The following is a 24,507-nucleotide window of genomic DNA, read 5'->3' as shown; positions in this document are numbered from 1 at the left end:
TGTTGGTTTTAGAACTTGGCTGATGGGACAGATTGTATTCAGAAATAGCCCATAACATTGTGCCATGATCCAAAATCTGGAACATAATGCCATATTAGGTATAGCTGCAATCATTTGCAATTCTGTTCTGAGTGATTACACATGGGAACAGGAATTTGAAATATGAACATGGTTATTAGCACATAAATGCAATTCTAATGGTTAGCTAACATCTAATTGTTTGGGCAAACTACACTTCAGTTTCTACCACTCCTAGCACCACCAGGTGAAGTTTTCACATGCTGAGCTACACCAGCATAATTTGGATTTGAGCTGATGCTATTCTCAAATGATGGCTTACTATTTTCATTAATAGAGCTAGTGGAATTAAGGTGAAGGTAGGTATTGTTGTGAAATGTCTGTTGCATGTAGCTGACAGCAAAGACCTAGTCACTATGTGTGGTCCTTGTGCAGTTTTAGCCACACAACTGTTTTGAAAGCAGTTCTGAAATTGCCTCTTAAGGATCCCGAAATAGCCAGCAGAGGTCCCATTTGTCTCCTTAGCACCTTGGCTCCAGGAGCAGCCAGTAAACTCAAGGCAAACACAGCACAAGCGCAATCCCACTTTAGCTGCCCCTTGCTAGCTCTAGTTTGCAGTGACTGTAAATAAGGTACAGAGCTGTAGCAAAGGGTGAGGAAGAGGGCTCCAAAGGGGTAAACATTACCAAGCATTGCTGCTGCTACTGCAGCTCTCTGGGCAGGGATTCAGCAGGACAATAAGGACCTGCAAGCAAAGCTTTGGGAAAATGGTTCTGGGCTCAAAAGCATCTTATTACAGCACTGCAAGAGCAGCTACATCAGAGGAGAATGATATTACCACACAGTATATAGCAGCATTATTGACATTATGTTATGGGGGAAGATTGCCTTTGTCTTTTCCACCCACAAGAAATTAAAGAGTGACCCCTTCTGTAATGCGGCTACCCAATTGACAGCTTTATGCCTTGCACCCAGTTCTGCCTGTTTGGCAGAGTTCTTTGTAACTGCACTCCTCTTTATTTATGTGCACTTTGAGGAAGGACAGACTTAACAAGGATATTGCATTCTTATTGGGATCCGAGATAGCATCCTTTGAAAACAAAATAAGGTGCATCTTAAATTTTATTTCAGGCTTCCTGCAGATTTGAGCAAATATGCACCTTCATGTGTAGACTCTGGATGTGTTTTCAGAAGTCTTTCACGTCAATATCAGCACAACTCTACCTTTAAAGAATGGAATGGTCCGAAGGGGTAGTGTTTGCAAACTTTGCTCTATGGGGTCTTGCCCCTTATGCTTTGGAAACTGATAGAATGTGTGTAGCACTCTGTGCTCTAAACTAGCTTTCCCATCACTCTGCAATGCTGGAATCTGAGAGGGTATTTATAGTAAGTATCATCTGTATGAGCTTGTATAAATAATACTGTTAATTGACATTGTAAACATTGTTACTTGTAAATTAGTAAGAATATTTAGGCATGTGCTTCTCAGTGAAATGCTTGTTATATTTTGCATCAGTGCTTTGTTGTGGTAAATGCTGTATTAACTGAACAGGTGAGGATTTACTGCAAGAGGTAATTCAGAAATTGAGAACATTCCAGAACCTCTATCCTTTATTCTCTAATTTGAAAAACTTCCATGGAGCGAAGAATGTCCTCAGAGCTTCTTGTTGCCCTTCAGTGTTGTTTACACACTCTGCATTTTACACAGATTAGATGAAGATGTTATGCCCCAAGTGTCTGAACTTCACATAGCAATACAGATTTAGAAACAGTCAATGTTTTACAAATGGGTACAGCTATCCGTTGTGACAGAGAGAAAACAGTGGAATGGAATGCAGAATAGTCTAATATTATCCCAGGTCACTGTAAATGAGATTTACCTGACCAAACATAAATGCCCTGGTTGCCCACATCTCCACTTGTCTAGACCTTATTTAGGGTCAGTGAAGAGAAACGGGTGCTTCTGGGGTGCATTTTAACTCATTTTGATGGTTCAGATCAGATGAACTTGCCTGTTCTTCACTGATTATGAAGAGATCCTGAATGCAGAAACATAGAGGTAGATGAGGAGCGGCTGAGGTCACTTGGCCTGTTCAGATTGGAAAAGAGGAGGCTGAGGGGAGGCCTCATCACAGCCTGCAGCTTCTTCACGAGGAGAAGTGGAAGGGAAGGTGCCAATCTGTTCTCCTTAATCACCAGTGACAGGACCCATAGCAATGGGGTCAAGCTGAGGCAGGGGAGGTTTAGGCTCAACATCAGGAAGAGGTTCTTCACTGAGAGGGTAGTCACACACTGGAACAGGCTCCCCAGGGAAGCAGTCACTGCACCAAGCCTGTTGGAGTTTAAGAAGCATTTGGACTGTGCACTTAGTCACATGGTCTGAATTTTTGGGTAGACCTGTGTGGTGGCAGGATGAATGACACATCTGGAGTCTGATTTCAGCCTTGGTAAACTCTAAATTATAAGTGGAGCTAATTAGACCCAGTAGGCCCAGCACTGTGAGATTAATCTTTGTGTTTTGGCTCATGGTAAGAATAAGTTTGACATTTGGAATATGTTTTGACCAGCTTTGCCAGACCTATGTGCCAGAGAAAAGATACAAAAAAGGGAGAAAAAAATTGTATATCAGAAAGGTAAAAGGAATAATAAAAAGACTTCCTGGAAAGTAAGTTGATATATGGCCTGTTCACCAACACAAGATGAAAGTAAACATTGGTTTACATGGTTAAAATAACAATTTTATTGCTAGCAGTTCTATTCTGTAAGTAATTAATATGTTGCCACAAAATAAGCAGATGTTAATTGATTCTGCTGGGTAGGATCTTCTGAGTTACTTCAGAGGCGCTTCTGAAGACTCTGAACTTATCTTGCTGTAGTATGTGGGATGATGGCAGCAGGAATTCCTTTCCCTTCAAAGTCAGCAATCTGATTTCCCTTGCTTTTTAAACTTGTGGTGTCTTGTGGTTCAGCTGATGATCACTGACCCTCTGAGTCCCATCAGGTGTCTTCTGTGTCACTGTTACATTGACCACAGTCAAATTACCAATGATGAGAATTTTTTATGCTCAGACAGGTTTACATTAAACTCCCAGTGCACATATTTTATACAAGAATTAGAGCATAAACAAGATTGGTATTTTGAAGGAAATGCGTAAGTGTGTTTAGAATTTGAACTGGTGTCTAGCTGGAACTGGGAAATACACTTGCTTTTCCTGATGTAGTGCTATGTGTAGCGATTCACCATGCTGTTCTTGCTTTGTTAAAATTCCCTTCTGTTCTAGGCCATTGCTAGAAGCTGGGTAATGCAGAATTTGAGCAATCGATTTTATTTTCTTCAACTCTGTACTGTTATCCATTACTGCACATATTGCATCAAAACACAGTTCAGCCCAACTTGTGCAAGTCAGAATAAATAAAGGCACTTTAAGGATTGCATGCTGTATGTTGCCAATTAAGAGAGTAGCATTTTCCCCTCAGACAGAGAACAGATGCTTCTGATCTTGACGGTAACAAATGATTTATCAGTGAAAAAACAGGAATGGGAAAACAATGGTCAGTCAGTGCCAGGAGATTACAGATTTTTAATTAAACTGCCCATGGGCAGATTGACCTAGCTGCTATTATCTGGAGAGGAAAACTGCTTCTTTCTAGTTCAGGCAGGCAAAGATTGTCCTTTTCTCAAACCTTCATGCAGATTATCCCATTGTTTCATATTGCACATAGCTGCAAGTGACCGGGTACTGTTGCATCAAGCTACCGTGAAAGGGTTTCAAACTGTTTGTCCTCTTGGCTATTAACTGAAAAGCCACAATTAAAATAATAATCCACTTTCACAGAACTTCTAGTAAGCTAAATTGTTTTTCTGTTTTGAGTAACCATTGAATCTCGATGTGTCAAGTGTCTCTTAAATCACATTCTCAAATTCAGAAGGCTTGAGAAAGTTGCGCTCGTGAGGCTCAAAAATTTTTCACAAGATCAGAGAAGTACGTTTGATCTTCACTCTCAAGACTACCTGCCTGCTTAAATCCCCTGCTTAAGTTACCAGCCATACCCCTCCATATTCAAGGGGAACTGCAGGGCACCAACAGCTGCATGGGACTTACTCACCCTATCCCATTGGCCTTGCTGAAGGATCTCAGCTCAGGCTAGTTACAAATATGATTTAGGCAAAGCTAATGGTTCAGTTTCAGTTTTGTTTCCTGCTGTCTGCTGCTGCTAATTCTTCTTGCTTTTACATGCCTATATTACCTTGAATTCCTTTCTTTAGAGTCTTCCCACCTACTGCCCCAAGATTTTAAATTAGAAACCTTGATCTGTGGTCCTTTTGTAGCCCATGGTTTCAGACATCCTCTTGAGATGCTTTTCTCTTTTCACAGACGACAGTTATAAAAGGCAGCACAGATCACTTCTTTGTGTAATGGTTTAGACATGAGATCAAAGACTGATGACGTTTTCAAAGTGGTGGTGTCAATTCCAGTCAATAGCTCACTGCTGTGCTGTGGCATTAAGCCAGGAGGTGGTAGCCTATGTCAAGGCCTTCCCGTCAGAATACCCCGCTGCTCTGCAACACTGTGAAATAATGTGCAGCCATGGGCTTTTCTATCTACCACAACTTGCAATTCCAAAAAAAATTACCCTCACAGGGTTTGCTTCTGGGAACAAGCAGCAGAACTTCACATGAACTTGAGGACTCTGCAGCCCTGTGTAGGCTTGGCCTTGGGAAAACCATTCCCATCTCTTTAGGTCTCTGTATCTTCTGAGATGCTCTGGTGTCTCACTGAGTTCTACTGAAGAAGCCAAATAATTCAGTGAAGTTAATGTTTGGAAGGAGCAAGCATGAAGAAAGGAGAGTTTACAGATATCTCCTGCACCAACATGGCCTAAGCATTGGCCTTTCAGAAAGCTTCTTCCTCCCCACAGCACTTCGGTCTGGTGTCCCCCATGCAGGATTGACTCCACGAGTATTATGGGAGTACACCTGAGGTAGAAGGGTGTCCAGAATACCTGCATGTGGAGCCCTTGTGGTGAAGTCTGTCCTGCTAAAGAGTCCAGCTGCCCCCATCGGATCTTTGTTGATGTGGGGTGACCTGCCTGCAGAACAGCCAAGGTCACCCTGAGGCCCACACCCCTTCATTCCCCATAGCTACTGACTTTTTGTTGGAGGATGGTTGGGGCATAGGAGAGGGTTTCCACAGCTCTGTTATGTCTGGTTGTCAGCCCTCAGTGCCAGTCCCAGTCCTGTCAAAATTTGTTCTGTTGGTCATTAGTCCAGCAGATGTTTTGAAGCTGATTCTTGGGTGACAAATGCAGCAGTAGAGTTGTGCAGTGAGACCTTCAAAGCTATTTGAGCAGAAACCCAAATTTTGTTAGTTAATTCCTGCCTATACCCACTGGAAGCATGATATGCTAGAGCAAGACCATTGGCTTCACCCACATCTTTTTACTTGTTTTGATGCATCCAAGACTGCTAGAAGGCAGAAGGGCTGGCAGAAGGGTAACTAAACCATGTGGAACCCTTTTTTTTTTTTTTTTTTTTTTTTATTGAGAAGCAGTGAAAGCAGGACTCTCCTGACAGTGGAATGAAAATACTGTGTTTCTTTTTTATTTTTATTTTTTTCAACAGGGCCTTTGACCATTGTAAATATTTCTGTGGCCTGCTGCAAACATTATAAAACAGATGATGTTCTTCTTTTTGCAAATTAAATAAAGCACCATTCACTGTGTGTGTTTTCTGAATTGCAGTTGTTGTCTAAGCAGACAGGTCTGAAGCTGGTTAAAGATCTGGTGGAAATGAATGCAAATGCATTTCTCACGTGCCTTTAAGTCTGCGTCTCAAATTTCTGCTAGCAGATTTCTGTTTCTATTTGGGCTTTCCTATTAGAAATCATTCCATGGCAGCAGGGGACTGCAATGAAATGCTTATTCTCTCACTCTGCAGAGATGCCTGAAGTTAATTACCCAGGAAAACATCATATTCAACTTACAACTTGGGCATTATGAAGTTTTTCTGGGAATGTGAATACAGTGTTTGAAAGATGGCAAATGTTGGAAAAAAGTATAAAGGATAAAGGTTATCTCCCAGGCCTCATTACAGTTTGAAAAGAGAAAAACTAACATACTACTGTTTTTGGAGGGCCAGAAGTTTCCTTGGTCAGTGTGGTGGTAGAACTACAGTTGCACGGACAAACGTCGGAATATAGTCTCAAATATGGTCTGGTTTTCTAGTCTGCTTCTGATTTCTCTGCATTTAGGGTGTTTAACAGATTCTGGAGTCTGTCAGGCATTTAATTAAAAAAAATATTACTTAACCGGTAGTTAGTTGTAGGGTTTCATAGCCAACTTGCCCATATGATGAACAAGTCTTTGCCACCACACATTTTGCTGGGTACCTCGAGATAAAGCATGAGGACAGAAGCACTACTACCTCGTAGTTTGGCTGTGACACTGATATTCTGTGTGTAGCTTAGGCTCAGAGGGAGGTTTGTAAGCGCATGCATGCACCCCATAATGGCAATGGGTGCACATGGTACTGTTTGTCAGATGGTTTTCAAGCCAAATCTCTGTTGGGAGCCCAAGCAGTAAAGTGAGTTTTACTCCTCTTGAGTATTACTCATTTTTATTGTTATTGTTATCAAGAGTGATAATTCACATGGCAGTAGTGCCAGCTGTCTGAGTCATAGGTGTTGTGCTAGGTCCAGTATAAACATTACCAAAAATTTATTCATTGGTTTATTCATTATAGAACAAGCAGTAGCAGATGAGTGCAAACTAGAAAGAGGTACTTTCCCTTGGGAAACAGTATGTTTGGCATGAATTTTTGTGTTCTACCTTTTATTTTGAACAAAGGAAACTGAATTTTTTGTTTGATTCCGAGGCTTTTTTCGACCTCTCAGTTCAGACAGCCAGCTGACAAACAGCAGCAATTCTTTGAGTAGTGGTAAAATGTGCAGATGGCATGTGTCACCAGTTAGAAGGTGTTTGCCATGGAATATTAGTGTCAGCAGGCCAGAAACTGCTGCTTGTCAACCTTGTTGGCCCTGTTAGTCTTGCAGGTGATTTAGAGCTGCAGCTTATGTTGTGTTGTCCAAAATCTCCTTACGTCTGAAGGTTTTGTGGCAGGTGATTAATAAAAATGTGCTTGTATGCTCTGAACCTCTCTCTGTCTGTCTCATATATAGGCAACGTGCTTACAGTAACCTGGAGTGCATTATTTCTAAGAACCTAGTGCTGTAAAGGAAAATGTATATATCTATGATTTAAAAAGGCTAACATATATATATATATATATTTCTTTTTAAAATGAATGTCCCATGCGTTATGCATTGCTAACAGAATGAGACAGAGGTCAGCTGTTTTGTTGCAAGTCAGTTACTAATTAGAAATTGCTGTGTTAATACTTCTCAGTGCACAGTAGTTTATGCCTTTTTCTACCTAGTTTCAGGGATTCAACTGAGATCTATTATAGTTCCTCTATGTCACCTGTGCCTTGTGTGTAACTGCATCCTTTGCTGATGTTTCAAATGCTTGCTTTCTGCATTTTAAAGTGCCATGGCTGAGAGCTGGACATGTTTTCAAACTCTGTGGAGCTAGAGCTGATTTCTCATTTCTGCACCTTTCTTATGGTCTTCCTGAATTAGCAGGATTATCATTTAAGGACAGCAGTCAAGAAAATCCCAACTGTTTCCCTAGAGCTTCACAGAATAATTTGTTGAGACTTGAAGCCTGCACTGTGGAAAAAAATGTTTCGAGAAATCTCTGAAAATCAAGGAGACTGAGGATAAAAACAGCCTTTTCAGTAACTTTGCACAGCTCTTATCTCTGGATACTCTTGAATGCTTCTCAGCTGAAGGTAGTCAAAAGCAGTGCCAAATTAATCAAATCAGATTACATGGGGAAACAAAACATAGGCATTTGAACAGCTTGGGCAGTGACTTCATGGTCACAGACTTCAAAGTCTGGAGCGGAAGGAGGAAGGTGACTTGATGCTGGAGTAGTCTTGGTGGAAGAACAGCTGTTGCCTTGATGCTGTCTCAACAGCATTGGCAGGAACTGTAAGAAGTCTTTGGGCAGAATCCGGAGATGTGCTGTCAAACAACAGCAATTTGCTGTGGGGATATGAGTCAGACCATGGAAGGAAAGAAGAACCTATGTCATGGGCTAGGGGTAGATGGTGTGGCTCTTGGAAAACAGCAAGCAGTGGTGGGCAAAGAAGCCAGCTGGATGTGATTTTTAGTGTCCGGTTTTACTAAACTAGCTCTGTGTTTCCAGCTCGGCTCTGGCAGAACCTTCCTTGAAAGTCTTCTCATAGAAAATGCATGTCAGGGATCTGTGGGTACAGCCATGTGCTGTGTGCTTATCCTAGAGTGAGGTCAAGCATATTTTAAAGTAGGAGAAGAATGGAGGAGAACAGTGCATGTGTTTTACATATGAGCCGAGAGAAGATTATTCATTGCCTTTGGAATCTGCACATAGTTTGTTGCGATGTAGGCAGTCAGATCCATGCCTGCAGCACATAAAACGCAGTAGAGCTAAGTGTGAGTTTGGTTCAGTGTTTTCCTTTCCAGCTTTCATTGTTGTAGGGAAGAAGAAAAGAAGTTGTAGTGCTGACAAAGAAGCAGATCAGCTTGAGGAAATCTTGTCTGAATTGTTTTGGCAAGGAACAAAAATTGCCTCTGCTTCACTGGCACAAAACTGTTTTTTTTCAATGGTTTAACAATGATAGCATTTCATTTGTCCATACTTCAATGTGCCATTACAGTACGGCATCATCTTGTATGAAAATCCTGGTGTTGAAGATATCACTGAAAAACCCACAGTCTCACAGCTGTAGATATTTCTGCGGTAAAATTCTGGTATTTGGCTGTGCAACTCTCGCTAATAGTGACAGCAGCATTTATTGCTTATTGTACATACTGGTTTTGTAAGTTCACCTTTGTGAGGGGTGAATTATGAATTACTGATTATTCAGTCATGACTTCCTTCCCAAATTTGTTTCTAAACACTCCTCTGGCCACACAAGTTGCTTATTAGACATCTAAAGGTCAAATATACCTCTTCTTAAGAACTCTGAACTCCATTGGAGTTCTTTCAGGACTGCATATGATCTAGTCTTTATTACCTTTTATTTATTCCCATTGTTATCAAGCCTTTGGATTTTCATTAGTCTCTGAGAAGCAAGAGTTATTCTGAGTAGGAATTGAAGATACTTTATATCTTTTAGGTTTAAGTCTTGTAGATGTTCGCTTTTTCAGTAAAAGCTCCAGGACTACCAGCACGTCTCCAGGAAAGTGTTTCATCTGTGTGAAACATCTATCTGATCTACACAAAAGTATTGGCATATTGCGTGGCATATTTTCCCACATATCACTGTGGGTTTCTTCTAAACAGTATTATATGTCCTAAAGAGACAAAGTGCTGAATTCTTAGAAGTGCTGAACATCGATGCCTTTTTTTTTTTTTCTTTTTAAGTTAGAAGGTATTTTTATCATTTCAGAATCCCTGAAAGATGCATTATGAGAATTTCAAAACATGCCAGTTTTGAAGACCAAACTTTAACATTGAGCAAAAGAAGAGATGACGGCAAAGCTTTAACAGAAAGAAAAACGAGTCCTTTTACTATAGCAAAATACTTTTCCCCATCTGTCTTGTTCCTAAGAATGTTTGACTGCATTTTTTTTCCAGAAACATAGATTGATTCTTCTCTATATTTTCTTTTCTTTGTGCTAGGGCATACCACATTCAAACCTTGAAGGCTGACTGCTGCTTTTCAAAAAAGAAAATAAAATGCTTTCATTCCAAAAAGTATTTTATTTCCAAAATAGCAAAAGCAATAACTTTGTAGTCAAACAACAAAAAAAAAATATCTTTTTCTAATTCTCTTTTTCTAATTCAATGTCAGTTTCAAATAAAAACAAAAGCTTTTCAATAGGCAAAACCTATATTTTTAATTTTTTTTTCAGAAATATTCTACAGAAGAAAGATGTGCATATCAAAATACTTGAAAATAATCCTAAATTCATCATTTTTTCCTGAAATCTGAGGCCAGACTCCATCTGAATCGTGGAGTTTGATCTCCATGGGTGAGCTGCCCAACTAAGACATTATTTCTGCATGAAGACAGACAGGTATTCCCAAGAACAGTTTTTAAAGGTGCCACTTTCTAAAGGAAGTGGTTGCCGCTTGCAAAAATTGTTAAGACCCATGGCAGTTGCATGTCAGCCCAGAGGTCCAGCCTGCCCCATGGCTTGTCTCTGAGAAGAAGAGCTATGCTGGGGAGACAGAGTACATGTGCTCTGTTGTGAAGTCCCCGAAGGGCATCATGGCCTGATGTTATGGCTACAAGAAAATAGAAACCAGGAGAGTAAAAGGCACAATAGGAACAAGCCTCTTGGGAGGCAAAAGAAATGCAACCCAGAAAGCCTTTCTCCGTACTGAAAAAGCTCTTACAAAGGCAGCAGCTGAGCAGCAGATTGTGGATTGTGTCTTGGAGGGTGTTATTTGCCAGGCCCTTGGCTTTGCTGAGTACACAGCAGACTTTCAGAAGGAAATAATGGTCAACAGCAGGTTCTTGCGGAGAGGTGTAAGAACAGAGCTAGGAAATAGGAACATCTCCTTGACATGCTGTTTCCAAGCTGTAGGTGGTATTTTTCTATTTGAGAGCCTGGGATTAATTTTTCCTAAATGGGTTTATCCAGCCTCTTCTGGAACCTCTCTAAACATTTCCCATTTACAATTTTGTGTGACAAATGACCCCTCAGCTTAAGTAAGTCTTAGATGAAAAAATCTTTTGTAACCTCCCAGCATTTTTAAAGCTCCCTAGCTCTTGTGCTACAGCAGACAGCAAATAGGCAGAGACTCTCCAGTTTTTCTGTGCCACTTGCCACCTGCCCTATGTTGTCTCTCATACATCCTTTTCAGGTGCTTATTACGCAGAAGCTGCTCTTTACCCTGAGTCACCTTTCTGTGTACTTTTTCTACTTCTGTTCCCTATTTTTGGGAGCAGGAGGCCGGGAGACAAGACATTATAAAGTGTTCAATGTGTAGGTGTGTTGTGGATTTACAAAATGGTACTGTAATTTTTTTTTTCTGGTTTGCACTGAATTACTGGGTTCTGCTCTCTATTTTTTGCATCAAGTATATAGTAATTTTGCATCCGTGTTACTAGTGGGTTGACTGAATTTCTCCTGTAGATTTTGAAGAGAAAAGAGAGAAGAGAAAAGAGAGCACCATCTTGTTAACCTGCCTTTTTTTTTTTTTTTTTTTTCTTCTTTTTGGTGGGTACTTTAGCATATACACAGTACCTGCTACAAAGCATTTTGCTGGGTTTGTACACAGGGGCTTACTCTGGTGTTGTCTGTAGTTTCTGGAAGAGCTCTAACCAATTTCAGTGCATACAGGAGACTTACTGGGACATGAACATAGCATAACTGTCAATGCTGATGGAAAGGATGTTCTGGTCCTCCCCTTACTTCACTTCCAAGTTCTGCTGAGTTTCTGGGAGACACGGAAATGCCTGTCAGAATCAAACCTGCCCTCCAGAAAACGGAGGCAGTGATAAGAAAGAGAGGCTGTGTCTTCATTGCCTTTCCTCATGTGCTGTTTCTTGTGCAAGAGTGGCCTCCCAGCTGACCTTCTGCATGGTGACGTGACCATTAGCACGTCTGTATCAGTACAGCCAACCCTACTGTATGTTGCTTGAGTGCTTGACCCAATGAACTTCAAAGTTCACTTTCCTGTGATGTCTCCAAGGGCTCTGATCCCTTGGGAACTTCCCCTCATGTTTTGAAATATAATGGGTTTTTATGGCTGTCTCTGTTCATGACACAGATGCGTGGTCTGAAGATGGTACCGGCACTGAGAGAAATTTTCCTGCCCCAGATAGCTATGTAGCAGCAGAATCCAAGAGAACAGGCTCTTTGTCCTTGCCCTGGGCTGCTGTCTGCACACCGTATTACTCCCTTCGGACAGGTCTGAATGTAACTGGAAAAACCCTTGAGCTGATCAGTTGTGCCCAATGACAGGAGAAGAGGCAGCGGGCACAAACTGAAACACAGAATGTTCCGGCTGATTACGAGAGGGCACTTCTTTACTGTGAGGGTGACAGAGCACTGGAACAGGTTGCCCAGAGAGGTCATGGAGTTTCCTTCTCTGGAGATATTCAAAACCCTCCTGGATGCCATCCTGCACAATGTGCTCTAGGTGGTCCTGCTTGACAGGGGGGTTGGACTGGATCATCTCCAGAGTCCCTTCCAACCTCAATCATTCTGAGCTACTATTATTTTCTGTGTATAATCACAAGTGTGGGTTAGAAGGGCTGCTTGTCATTCTTCCCCAGCAGGGTGGTGCAGCCACAACTCCATCTCTATAGATCGAGCCCAAAATGCAAAATGCACTCTGGGCCTTGCTCTGGAAACCATTGAACATGCTGACTTCCCAACTGCTTCAGTAGGGGCTAAAGGATTTGGCACCTCAAGGGCAGTGCTTGGCATTTCATCAGATTTAGCTTCCTAGCAGAAGGGTCTTGGAATTAGCAGAGATTTAATTATGCCAGTCTTAGTGTAAGTAGTCTACTCAGTTACTGGTTTGGTACCAACTTCCCCTTTTGTTTGGTCCTTACTGAGTGTACATCCTGCCAAGTTTTGAACTGAAACTTGAATGTGAATGGATTTAGGGGTTTTTGTTTGTTCCACAGGCTTTAGTTCTCAGTGTTTTTTTGTGTGTGTGTTTTTTGTTTTTTTTTTTTTAACAACTTGAGTCTGAAATCATGGGTCATCTCTGCACCTCTGAGAGAGTTGTTCTGCCTGCAAGCTGTGGTGTCTCACATGTACAGGTAATTTGGATGATGTATTAGTGTGTGCAGTGTACCTCTCATACCAACACAAGTGGATTTCAGTCAGAATTAAAGCTTCTAGGGGAGAATTTATGTCAAGTTTACAGCTAACTTGCACACATTATGTTCTTAAAATGACCTGAACATAATGCTGAATCAGCTCAGCCTTCAACTTTGGTATGTATGGGACCTGGAACTTGTACCAGGTTTGTAAAAACGTTTATTGTTCTGTGCCAGATGCAGTCGTAAAATCACTTAGTTTTCCTTTCTCGGGCAGACAGAAATAACAGGGAAAGTCAAATGAGTGGCATGTGGTTTGCCTCAGGCCTGCAGAAGTGTAGCATTTCTGTTCTAATTACCAGTTTTTGTTATGCAGGTTTCCAGACTACATTGTACCAAGCATCATCTGTGTACTAGAGGCAGTGCTTTGTCCTCCAGATTCAGGGACTCTGAACCTTTTTCTTATGGCTCTATTTCATTTCTTCTCCCCTTTCTTCCCATATCTCAATTCTTACTCTCAATCGTTTTTCAATACAGCCACTGCTTGTGATGCGAAATATCCTTTTCAGTGTACTGTCACTCATATTTTGATATATTCTGGTATCCTAATGTGTCACAGCTGCCCTCAGATAAGGACTGGATTTTCTTTCACAGTGTATTTGGTTTTGATAAACCCCCTTCCCCTTCAATCTTCCCCAGTGGCAGTGTAGCTATCTGCCATGTGAGCGTGGCTCTCAGCCTGTGCAAAGCTAGTAGAGAAGCTTTCTCTCATGCCTCCCATGGAAAAAAGGGCAGAATGTTTCAAGCATTTATTAGGCAGAAGTGATAATTTCTACCATAGGCACTGAGCTGAAACTCAGTGTAACAGTGCTGCTCTGAGGTTACCGTTTGATGTGGGAAAATGACCTTTTGGAAAAGCACTGGAAGCATGAAAAGTGAAGAAACTGATAGCATCAGTACCGTCTGCCTTTTAGGTTACCTTAATGTGACTTTCATGGTAAGTGGTGGTGTGACCCTTCTTAGGCATGCTGAAATTCATTCATAAGTCCCATCTGTGGCACACAGCCAGAGGTTTCATGAGTCTACAGGAAAGAGAGGCAGAAGCTTTCTCCCTGATACCCCGACAATCACAACTGCAGACCTAAATCATACCCTCTGCTCCTGACAATGCTGCTTGTTTGTGTGATGGAGCTGCACAGAATAAAGCTAGAAGAGAGTCAGCAGATGGGTCAGTGAAATCCAGTCTGTTGTTTCTCAGACTTCAATCTTCAGCTTCTTCAAGCAAAATTATTTCTGTGGAGGAGCAGAAGTTGTACTGTGATCTTCCTTTTTCTTCTCTTTAGGAGAGTAAAGCCCCTGCCAAGCTTTCATCCACTGCAAAAAGGGATAATTATGCTTTCTTCCATCCGTCTGCACACGTCGTGGCAGCTGTCTCTTTGGTTCATCATTCTGAACTCTGCTTTACTGGCTCTTGACTAGGGTTCCTGCGGGTCACAGTAATACAAATAAGACTTGTCAGTAGAAACAATGCCAGTTGTCACTTGATCAAATATTTGTATTTACTTATTCTCTAATAGGTTTGAGCTCTGCAGTGTTAATATTGCCATTCTTGCTGGCATGGAATTAGTTTTAGAATGTAAGTGAGCAGTAAAATAAAACATCCTTGGTACTTTCAGTCTCTAGGATTAGAGATTGTGTCTGTGGATCCTCTTGCATATGTTTGCATTGTTATTAGAAATCAAAGTTTAGGTAAGAAACCTCTCACTGATTTGGTGTTTATTCTTTATTCTTTAGTGTTATGTAGGCTTCAAACCTTTAAATTTGATCTACTTTACAAACTGTAAGTTTACTGTCCATCAGATCAAATCATTAGAACTCATCCTGTTATCAGAAGTCACAAGGGATTTCAGAAGCTGGGTGTTACAAACCATTCTTATAACATTTATTTCTGTTTTCATGAGATATGGTTGGATATTAGAGGGGGAAAAAGTATTTATACCATGTAAACTCCTTAGATACAGTGCTTTTTGAACAAGCTTAATTAGAAAGAGATGAATTAGATGTTCCAAGAGTATTTTCCAAGAATAAAACAGCTGTTGCTCTTTCCTACTTCTCCAAACTGAAGGTTGTTTTTGGAGAAATTGGGAAACATATTTTGTCTCAGAACAGTGAGACCTGCCAAGTTGTTTTTGGATTCCAAATTAAGGCAAAACTTGCAAGAATCTCACCCTCCTGTGACTATAGTCAAAGTAAGCCTCCTGCACCTGGAGAAACAGCTCATGTTTTTTTTGTTTTGTTTTGTTTTGTTTTGTTGGTGGTTTTATATTTATTCAGTACAAGTTGCCATTAAAACTTCCAGTATACAAGGGTTTCACAAAATGGGAGGGGGAGGACAGAGAGACCAAGGACATACGGTAGAGGCAAACACTCAGAAAAGTTTTGTGGTGTCATTGAGGTTGGACAGTAAAGGTTATTAATCTTCAATTTAGATTTAAGTTGCTATTAGATTCACTCTGAAGTAGAGCTTAAGGCTATATTGATATTTTTCATACTCATTGCTTGCTGGAGTGCTCAGTATTATCTAACCGACTTATGCAGGAGGAAAGACTTGTGCAGGCACTTTGCATTTGAGAATGATGTGACCTGCTGTGTGGATGTGCTCGTGCACAGGCTGGGCATGGTGGGGGTATCACCTCCCTGGATTTTGGCAGGTTCAGCAGCCCAAAGGACCATGCCATTTCCTCCAAAGACACAGCGGACTTGTCAGCCATTGAACTGCAAAGGCAACGTGGGCAAAAAGTGCCCTGGACCTCAGGAGTGCCCTGGGCTTCAGAGAGCTCTTGGGAGTCCATCTCTCAGCGGCAGTTTGGAAATCAGAGTGGCAAACAGAATAAGGACTCAAACTGTGCTGGAGTTAATGAATTACGAGTCAGATGTGTCATGCAATTTCCCTGCTGGACGCTCAGCCTGTGGCAAACACAGGCTTGTTTCAACTTAATATAACCAGTGCTGGAAGTTGTGTAAGATTTAATAAATGTCATCTTCGCTGTATTTTAAGACCATAAAAATGGATATTCACTGTATCTCCACTAATGGACAATAATTTTTTTTTCTGTTGGAATTTATTTGTGTGTCTGATCCTTTGATGCAGAAAAGAAGCACAGATCTGGCTTAAGCAGATCAAATGGGATATATTTCAAAAAGTAGAAAATGAGAATGTGGAAAGAAGCATAAGGGCAGTCTGGGAATTAGACAACAAGATGTGACTGATACAGTTAGAGATGTAGTGGTTCATCTTCCTTGTGAACCACTGGAGATCCCAAAGCAGAAGCCTGTACAGATATTATAATGAGGCTTCAAGCAGCTTCATGGCCATACAGAAATCAGCTTTCATTTACAGGTCTTCTATCATAAGAAAAGTAGTCTGATGGGATATGTCTGTGATGCTGGTCTAGCTAGTTGGTGGCCAGCAGGGCACCCAGAACTGAATATGTAAATAAGACACGTGGCCTGCTGCTTCTAAGAGTAACCAACAAAGAGCTGGAAGAAGTAAAAAATGTTTTTAGGATGAACAATAAGCGTTAGGATGCCATGACCTGATGTATGAACAAAGGTGCTTTTTTTTTTTTTTTTTAAAAATGTGACCCATTCTCAAATACTCACATAAGATTAATTTCAAAGAGAACTTCCTCTAATATAAATGAATACAGCCAAGGTACTTCAGGTTCTGTAAGAAATGTGAAGCTTGCAATGAGTTGGAGGTCCACAGAAGTTATTCCTGGCTGTCAGTAATATGTAAAAAACTCTTTCTGGGGCACTGCAGAGGAACAGATGGACACAGAATTTGGTCTGTTTGCTTCTCTTACCCATTTAAATAAATGGTGGATTTCAAATGTAGACCTGCCTTAGCTTCTTTAAATGCATCTTAGATAAACTTCATCCAAGTCTCCATGTCTGCTAAACTGTGGGAAGAGGAATGAACCAGTCCTGCTCAAGCCCAGGTTTGGACTGATTTAGTAAGATAATGATTCTGTCCTTTCCCTTACCTTATTCTAAAAATAAGCTATTTTAATTTTGTACCAAAACTATGCTAAACTATAAGACTCTGTTCCAGAGGCTTAGCACCTTTGTCACTTAATCCTGCTGAAAGCATCATTTATTTTCTTTAAAAGAGATAAAGTGCTGGCTTTTTGTGGGGGTGATGTTCATAATACAAGCTTTTGTCCAATTTCTCAGTTCTTGAAAGAGAATCAGCCTCTCAGCTTTCTCCTCTCTGCCTGAGCAATGGCATGGCAGGTCAATTTCTTTGTAGCTGTAGCTGAGGAAGGAGATGAAAATTTTGCTTGGATCCTTGTGTCACAGGGTTTGTGTTTTAGGTGGAGGTAGGAACCAATGACGTTTCAAACAGAAAGACCTTGGGAGGGTGGGGGAAATTCACAGAAAACAAATCAGAATCTGAAAAAGGAAAATAAGAAAAACGAAAATATGTTCACAGATAATTTACTTCCGTAGTTCAGTTTTGATTATTTGAGGCTGACATTCTCTGGTAATGAGTGTGGGAATACTTCTGTTTCCTACAGCACATTTTTTTCTTTAATTAGAAGAGTCCTTTATTCAAAGCGAATTTCTCTTACCACACTTTGCAGTTATAGTATGTGGCTGTGCAGCAAACTACTTAAGGGTAAAACCAGCATCTTTTCTTCTTATTTTTGTTTTCCTTAATTTCTAAAAACTCACCATGTTTTCAGAGTCCATTGCTGACTTATTGTTGGAAATACTGCAGTCTGCTTTGAGGAACAAACTGCTCTCATTACAGATGTTACTTTTTTTGGCATTATTGTCATTGTTCTCAGTAATAGAGAATTGGACTCGATTTTTTTTTTCTTCCCCTGTTCGCCTGACATACTCCCACTAATTCCAGCCCTTCCTGTCTGGAATAGAAGTGCAAATTACAAAACTTAGTCAAGGCTAAAGCTGTTCTTCTCCCTTCTCCCACAGGACTCTGCTTCAGTTTCCTATGTGGAACTGTTTGAAAAATTCCTGCCAGAAAATATATTTTGACAAAAAATGCTGAACATTTGACCAAAATAAATATTATGTAAAAAAATACCTGCTTTCCGCTGGAAAACAGAGATTTCTACTGAAAATCAAAAACGTTGACTGAAAAGCTTGATTCAGAACTGTCCTAGTATTGCCTCATGGTGAGCAACATGCAGTGTGGGAGATGCAATATGTCCAGGGAGCCATTTGTGTAAAAAGGATGAGACACTTGAGTGAAAAATCCCATTAAGTACTGTAAAAGCGCTTCCAAATACAGCCTAGGGAAAAAAAAAAATGTTGGAATTTGAGGAAGGAAGGAAGAACAATAACACATTTTTTCAGTTTTCCCCAGTAGACAAGAGACCCCACCCTCCTCCATTTTATGGCCATTTCTATTATTTTATACAGTAGCTTATCATGAGAAAGTTTGAATGAAGGGAACTTGGCTGCAATCACTTTTTCTGTGGTAAAAACTAACCTTTTAAATCTGCATTTTACAATAAGCATAACTAAGCTTGCTTATTTCTGATGAGAATTTCATAGTGAGGATTATTTGTATACCCTGAGGCTATGTGAATGCACCCGGGAACTGCAGTTCATCACATTACCAAATGTGCTACAAAATGAAAAATAATAATAATAAAAAAATGTTATAAACTGTTGAAAAATGAAACAAAAAAACACACACGTACATTGTATATATACATAGCTTGAAATCTGATGGATTTTAAATGAAAAACGCTTGCTGTTATATTTGAGAGTCAAAAAAGAACAGATGAAATGAACAAAATTAAAGAAGCACTTATATAGCAAAGATAAATTTGCCAGTTCTGAGTGCTCTGAAGTAAATTTAATGTGAAGATAGGTGACGTTTTCTTCCAGTTAGTCTCATTACTTCCTTTCTTGCTATACAGCCTGTGGAGAATGAAAGTCCAAGTGCAAAGTGTGAATTCAGTAAGTACTGAAAGTCTGTTGAATGCTGTTTGAAAGTACATCTGCATGTGCTGGAAGCAGACTCTTACAGTCACTTCATCCCAAGCGGCATTGGTGAGCACAGTGCATTGTGATTTTCATATTTGGTTTCACCCATAAATTTACACGGGTACTGCATTTCTGATGAAGACAGAACTGGAAATTGAATTCATTAAAGAATATTTTCCCCAACTAGATTAGCACATGAAATATAAACTATTAATCTTCTCTTTTTCAGACTTGTTTCTAAAGAGCTCCACATTTCTCAGGGTTAAAACTGTGAGAGTTTTATTCATTAGCTCTATAATGTGTAGGGTCTTTACATTTCCAATTGATAGATTGTGTAATTGAAAATTTGTTTAATATATGACCTAGAGCATAATACATATGCTCTTCTTTATGATTCTGGATAGGAGTGAAAACAACTATTCCTACCTGGCAGCTAATCAGTCAAAAATTAAACAGTTTCAGGATAAACAAAGGAAGGATAAGGGATCTTGTTTTAGGAGATAAATGGATGCCTGTTTGCGTTAAAGCAAAGAATTTATTGCTACAGGAAGTCTTGATGGAAGAAAAACAATTTAAGAAGCTCCATTCTGATGGAGCTACTTCCACCATAGCAGGAAGTCCCGCTGCAAATATGAGTCCTAGCTGCCTTATTATGTCCATGCTGAATTACCAGGCATGCCAAAACTCAGTATTGGACACAAGTTTTGAATGAGATGGATGTGTAGAGTACAAGGCATGGTCATTTTTACTAGTTTTCAAGTCTCTTTCTGGGGGAGGAGAGCAAGTTAAGTGTTTTCAATAGAATTATCTGTTACTCTAAATATGTTGAGGCTTTTGTTGGGTTTTTGTCTGACACAATATTGAACTGCCAGAGGAAAATTACCATAGCCCTTTAGTATCTTCAGATTTAGTCCTTTTCCCATCGTCCTGCTGACTGGTATTAAGCATGGACATACATGATGGAAGCAAACTATATGTATTGCATGTAGAAGGCAGAATTGTGTATTTCAGTGCACTCCACTGTTGAATTGCACTTGCAATTCTAACAGTTCTTGAGTGATTTGGCAGTGACAGAGAGTTGATGTAAAGAAAGTTTGAAAATACTTTTGAAGTGTATTTAGCATCAGTGAGTGTTCATGATAAAGGAGGAAGCTGAGTGTTTATGATAAAGGAGGGAGCCTCCCTAAATTTGCTTTGATTTACAGGAAAGAAAACGTTTATGTAACACATACACAGAGCTGTAGTTAAGACACTGGTCTCAAGAATCTTTGTATCCTCATGGAATAGTGGCTGGGAATAATACAGACCAGGGAATCTAGTTTATTTTATTTTCCATTATTTTCATCTTCTTTTCCATCTTTTTTCCCCACATGGTGCTTACAGTACCATATTAATGGCAGCTGCAAGAAAAATAAGGGCAATGCATGCTCTTATTTCAAGCTAGCAACACCGATAGAGAATACCTGTATACTGAAACTGTCTGGAAAGAAGGAGTACTTGGAGATGTTTGGTTACACAGTGACCAACACCTTTAGAAAGATAAGATCTGGCCTGGTTACAATATCCTGTCTCTGTCCTGCACTGTCCGGCAGCTGTCTTTACCGTGGAGAATGCAGATGGCACTAAAATGCTGTGTAAGATGTAATGGTATCAATCTTACTCCATATTTGAGCAATTATGTTTTCATCCAAATTTCAAACTCTTTCAGAATCTCCCAGTGCAGAAAGTTCAAGTGAAAGGAAAGATTGCTTATAAATCTTTTACATCACTGAGGAATTTATTATACATAGAGCAGGCAGTTTTGCTTAAACGAGTTGTATGGCTGCTAGAATTTAGGATCTGTGATAACTTCTGGAGCAAACTGTTTATTGTTTTTATTTTTGCCACAACTTGCAATATGTCTAGAATTATAGTACTTGAAAAAACTGTATGTTCTGTTGGATCCTCTGAATAAGAATAGGAACCAACAGTAACAAAGTGCCACCTCTGCCCTTTCTGTCTTTGCAGTCTTACTAGCATACAGATTTTTAATGTACTTTTCAAGTCTGCCGTGCAAAACAGGAGTGAAGGAAACATCCTCTTGCCTTAAGAACCACATTTTAGGCAGAGGTTAAAACAGTTTTTCATGAGCCATTTTGAGGTCAAAGCTGAAAGTAGAAAAACGGCAACAAACCCTCATTTTGGTTCAAAGTGCACAGTCAGTGGCCTAACAGGTACAGTTATACTCTATTTGGTGACAGTGCTGGCTTATATTTTTCCATGCCATCCCATCAGTTGCTTGTGGGGACTCACCACTGAATTAACGTGTGAAATGACTGCATGAGTGCACCCAGTTAGTATTGCCAAGCTGATCACGAAGGATTGCGTATGACAATATTGGGCTTACATGGCAAGGTTTTGGTAGCAGAGGTGGCCTCTGTGTGATGAGTCCAGAGGCTGCCCCGTGTTAGATAAGGGCCAGTTTCAGCTGGCTTCAAAGGGACCCACTGCTGGGCAAAGCCAAGCTATCAGCAATGTTGTTTGCACTTCTGTGAGAGCAGATTTTAGAAAGGGAAAAAACTGCTGTGCTACAGCAGCTGGGAGAGAGGAGTGAGAAGCAGCTCTGCAGCCCCCGAGGTGAGTGCAGCAGGAGGGCAGGAGGTGCTCCGGACACACAGCAGCAGTTCCCCTGCGGCCTGTGCAGAGGCCCCCTGGTTGTCCCAGGCTGTCCCCCTGCAGCCCATGAGTCCCACATGGAGCAGATCTCCACGCTGCAGCCCCCCCATGGGTGGAGGAGCCCCCGGTGGAGCAGGTGGATGTGGCCTGGAGGATGCTGTGGCCCATGGAGAGCCCCCGCAGGAGCAGGCCCCAGGCCGGAGCTGCAGCCCATGGAGAGGAGCCCACACAGGAGCAGGGAGTCTGGGGGGAGCTGCCACCCACCCGTGGGGGACCCATGCTGGAGCAGTTTGCTCCTGGGGGATGGACCCCGTGGGGTGGAGCCACGTGGGAGCAATTCTTGAAGAGCTGCTGCCTGTGGGAAGGATGGCATCCCATGGGAGGGACCCCATGTGGAGCAGGGGCAGAGAGTGACCATGAAGGAGCGGCAGAGATGAAGCTGCTGACTGCAGCTCCCATTCCCCTGCACTGCTCAGGGAGGACATAGAAGAGGGTGGAGGGGAGGGAGAAGGTGTTTTTAGTTTGTTTTTAGTTCTTACTGCTCTGATCTGTTAGTAACAGGCAGAAAAGTGTATTAATCTCCCTATGCTGAGTCTATTTTGCCCAAGTTTATGATTGTTAAGAGATCTGCCTGTCCTTATCTCAACCCTTGAGCCCTTTCCATTGCATTTTCTCCCCTGTCCCCTTTGAGGAAGGGGAGTGAGAGAGAGGTTGTGGTGGAGTTCAGCTGCCTGCTTAGAGTTGTTCTTGTTTTATTCAGAGCTGGTAGCAGTTATAGCTGTAGGTTAGCTGTGCTACTCCAGGGTGTCAGGAGCTGTTGAGGCATGTTGAATTGTGAGTTGATGACACTGGAAAGGTCTGGAATGTCTCCCCAGTAGAACAACCCCCCAGGCTTCTCCTTCATGTTTCACAGCGACTTCAGCCTCGATGTTAAGTGTGGGAGCAGCCTTTATCTTCCCAAGATAGAGCGATCTGCAGCCAACAAATGCAAAACTTCTGTCTTCTATAAACCTCTTTTAAAGAACAAATGTTATAACCGTTGCGTAAAAGTTATTCATCTCTGAGGTGTCTTTCTTCAGGGAAAGAGACATAAGTGTGGTCTTTTCCAGAAAGTAAGGGACATCAACATTTTCTAGTTTTTCTGCATAAATTGCAGGAGGCATCTCTTGGACCTTGCCTCACATAACATAGAGGAGACAAGCAGGAAGGTAGTAATTACAACTAGAAGAAGGCTGGTGCAGCTGTTTCTGTTCATATTCAGTTATCCATCTACATGAAGAATGAAACACATACAGGCATGCTTCAAGTGGCTGCATATACTCCTGGAAAGTGATGATGATGATGATGATAAGGATAGTAGAAGAATTAGTACAGATAAGCATTTACTGTAGAGGACAGGACGAAAATTTATTTCACCCCTGATCTACAGGAAGGCTGGCAGGATTTCTACCTCAGGAGGATGGGACAGGGAAATTACAGTACTGAACTTAACAAATGATGTCTGCAGAATGCCGGCTGGTTTGGGATGTCTGTTGTGGCAGAGCTCACTTTAGAATAGAGTTGTTATGGCAAAAAACATTAAGACCGAGAAAGCAGATGTTTCATATTGAGAAACAGTAACATTAAAAAAAAAAAAATAAAATCAGTGGGAATGTCCAAAGCCGGGTTCTGTAGTAGCCAATGGTTACTGGCTCATTGAACAACCTTTCCTGCCATCTATGTGTGTGCATTTGCAATATGAAATAAGTTTATTTTTTCTTTATTCTCTTGCTCCGTAAAGCTTGGATGGATAGCTGAATTTTGACATACAGAAACTGGGGAGCTTGGTAAATGAGGTCACTACTGATACATATAATTTTTATGTGATTGCCTTCCTTTATACAGGTGCAACTTTGACACAATAAGCCAGTGTCTAATCAGTCTGCCCTACAAAATCAGCCTCTGCAGTGAAGATGGCTAGTTCTTCCTGGTTCCAACCAGGCTAAAAACACAATAGGACTTATAAAATATAAAAGAAAGTTCGAATCCTGTGGAATGAAATGGAATGGACCTGTGCCAATGCTTTGATTCCTTGAGCAGCAGGAGGAATGCAACATCTACTTATTTCGTTGTCTAGCCTCCACATAGGAATTCCTCCTCTGTAGGTTCATGCTTGCTTGACATCATTATCCATTCTAAGCATGGGTTTTATTGCTTTCGTAGTGCATCTCAGACTATGTCAAAAGTAGCCTTGATTTATAATTTAAAAAGAAACCTGGGCATGTTTGGTTTTGTGTTTAAGAATCAGAAGGCTCAATTTCTTTTTCCTTAAAAAGGAAATGAAAACATACAAGCAGTAACAGTAATCCCACATGAGCAAACATATGTGACTTTGAGTCTTAAACCTGTGAAGTCTTATGGGTGTAACCTTAAGGTTTCAAGCCAAGAATAATCTCTGTTTTTTAAGCTTTGACTTGCTGTGGAAAACTGGAAAGGGAAAGAGTTGTCACTTTTTAGAGATGTTGGGGCAGACTCCCCAGCTCCAAAGAGTTCCCTCTTCTTGCTTTTGTGCTGGCTTTCCCAACTGCCTAGGGAAACTGGGGGACCTTGGAGTATTTCAGAATGATTTAAAAAATTTTTCTGTCCTTGTAAGTTTGAATACAGCAGCTAAGGAATTACAGTGTTGCTGACTTTTTTTTTTTCCCCTGTCCCAGAGCAGGTTAAGAAAGATGCACTGACCACAGCAAGAGAATAAACAAAGATTGAAAAAAAGGTCTAAGAGTGGGTGGGATACCTTGATCTTCTGTCACATCCCCAGCGTGGGCTACGGGACCTGAGTTGTCAGTAGATCCTTCTCTTTAGATTTAGTATTGCTCTGTATATGTTGGAGTGTAGGGGCTATAGAATGGTTTTGCAATGTTAGCAATCTCTGCAGAAATGCAAACTGAGACACGGTACCAAGGCCATTCTCAGTTGCATGCATCTTTCAGACTGCAGCAGCAGGA

General features: G+C 41.0%; 1 protein-coding gene across 1 annotated transcript in view; it reads left to right on the top strand.

Moving 5' to 3' along the window:
- ADAMTS12 (ADAM metallopeptidase with thrombospondin type 1 motif 12) overlaps positions 1-24,507 on the top strand; it is a 177,115-nt gene that overhangs the window by 41,935 nt on the left and 110,673 nt on the right. The gene's annotated exons all lie outside the window — the stretch shown is intronic.

Source organism: Aythya marila, assembly GCF_965140915.1.
Source record: "Aythya marila genome assembly, chromosome: Z".
In the NCBI taxonomy this organism is placed as follows: Eukaryota; Metazoa; Chordata; class Aves; order Anseriformes; family Anatidae; genus Aythya; species Aythya marila.
This window is presented reverse-complemented; position numbering and strand designations above follow the sequence as displayed.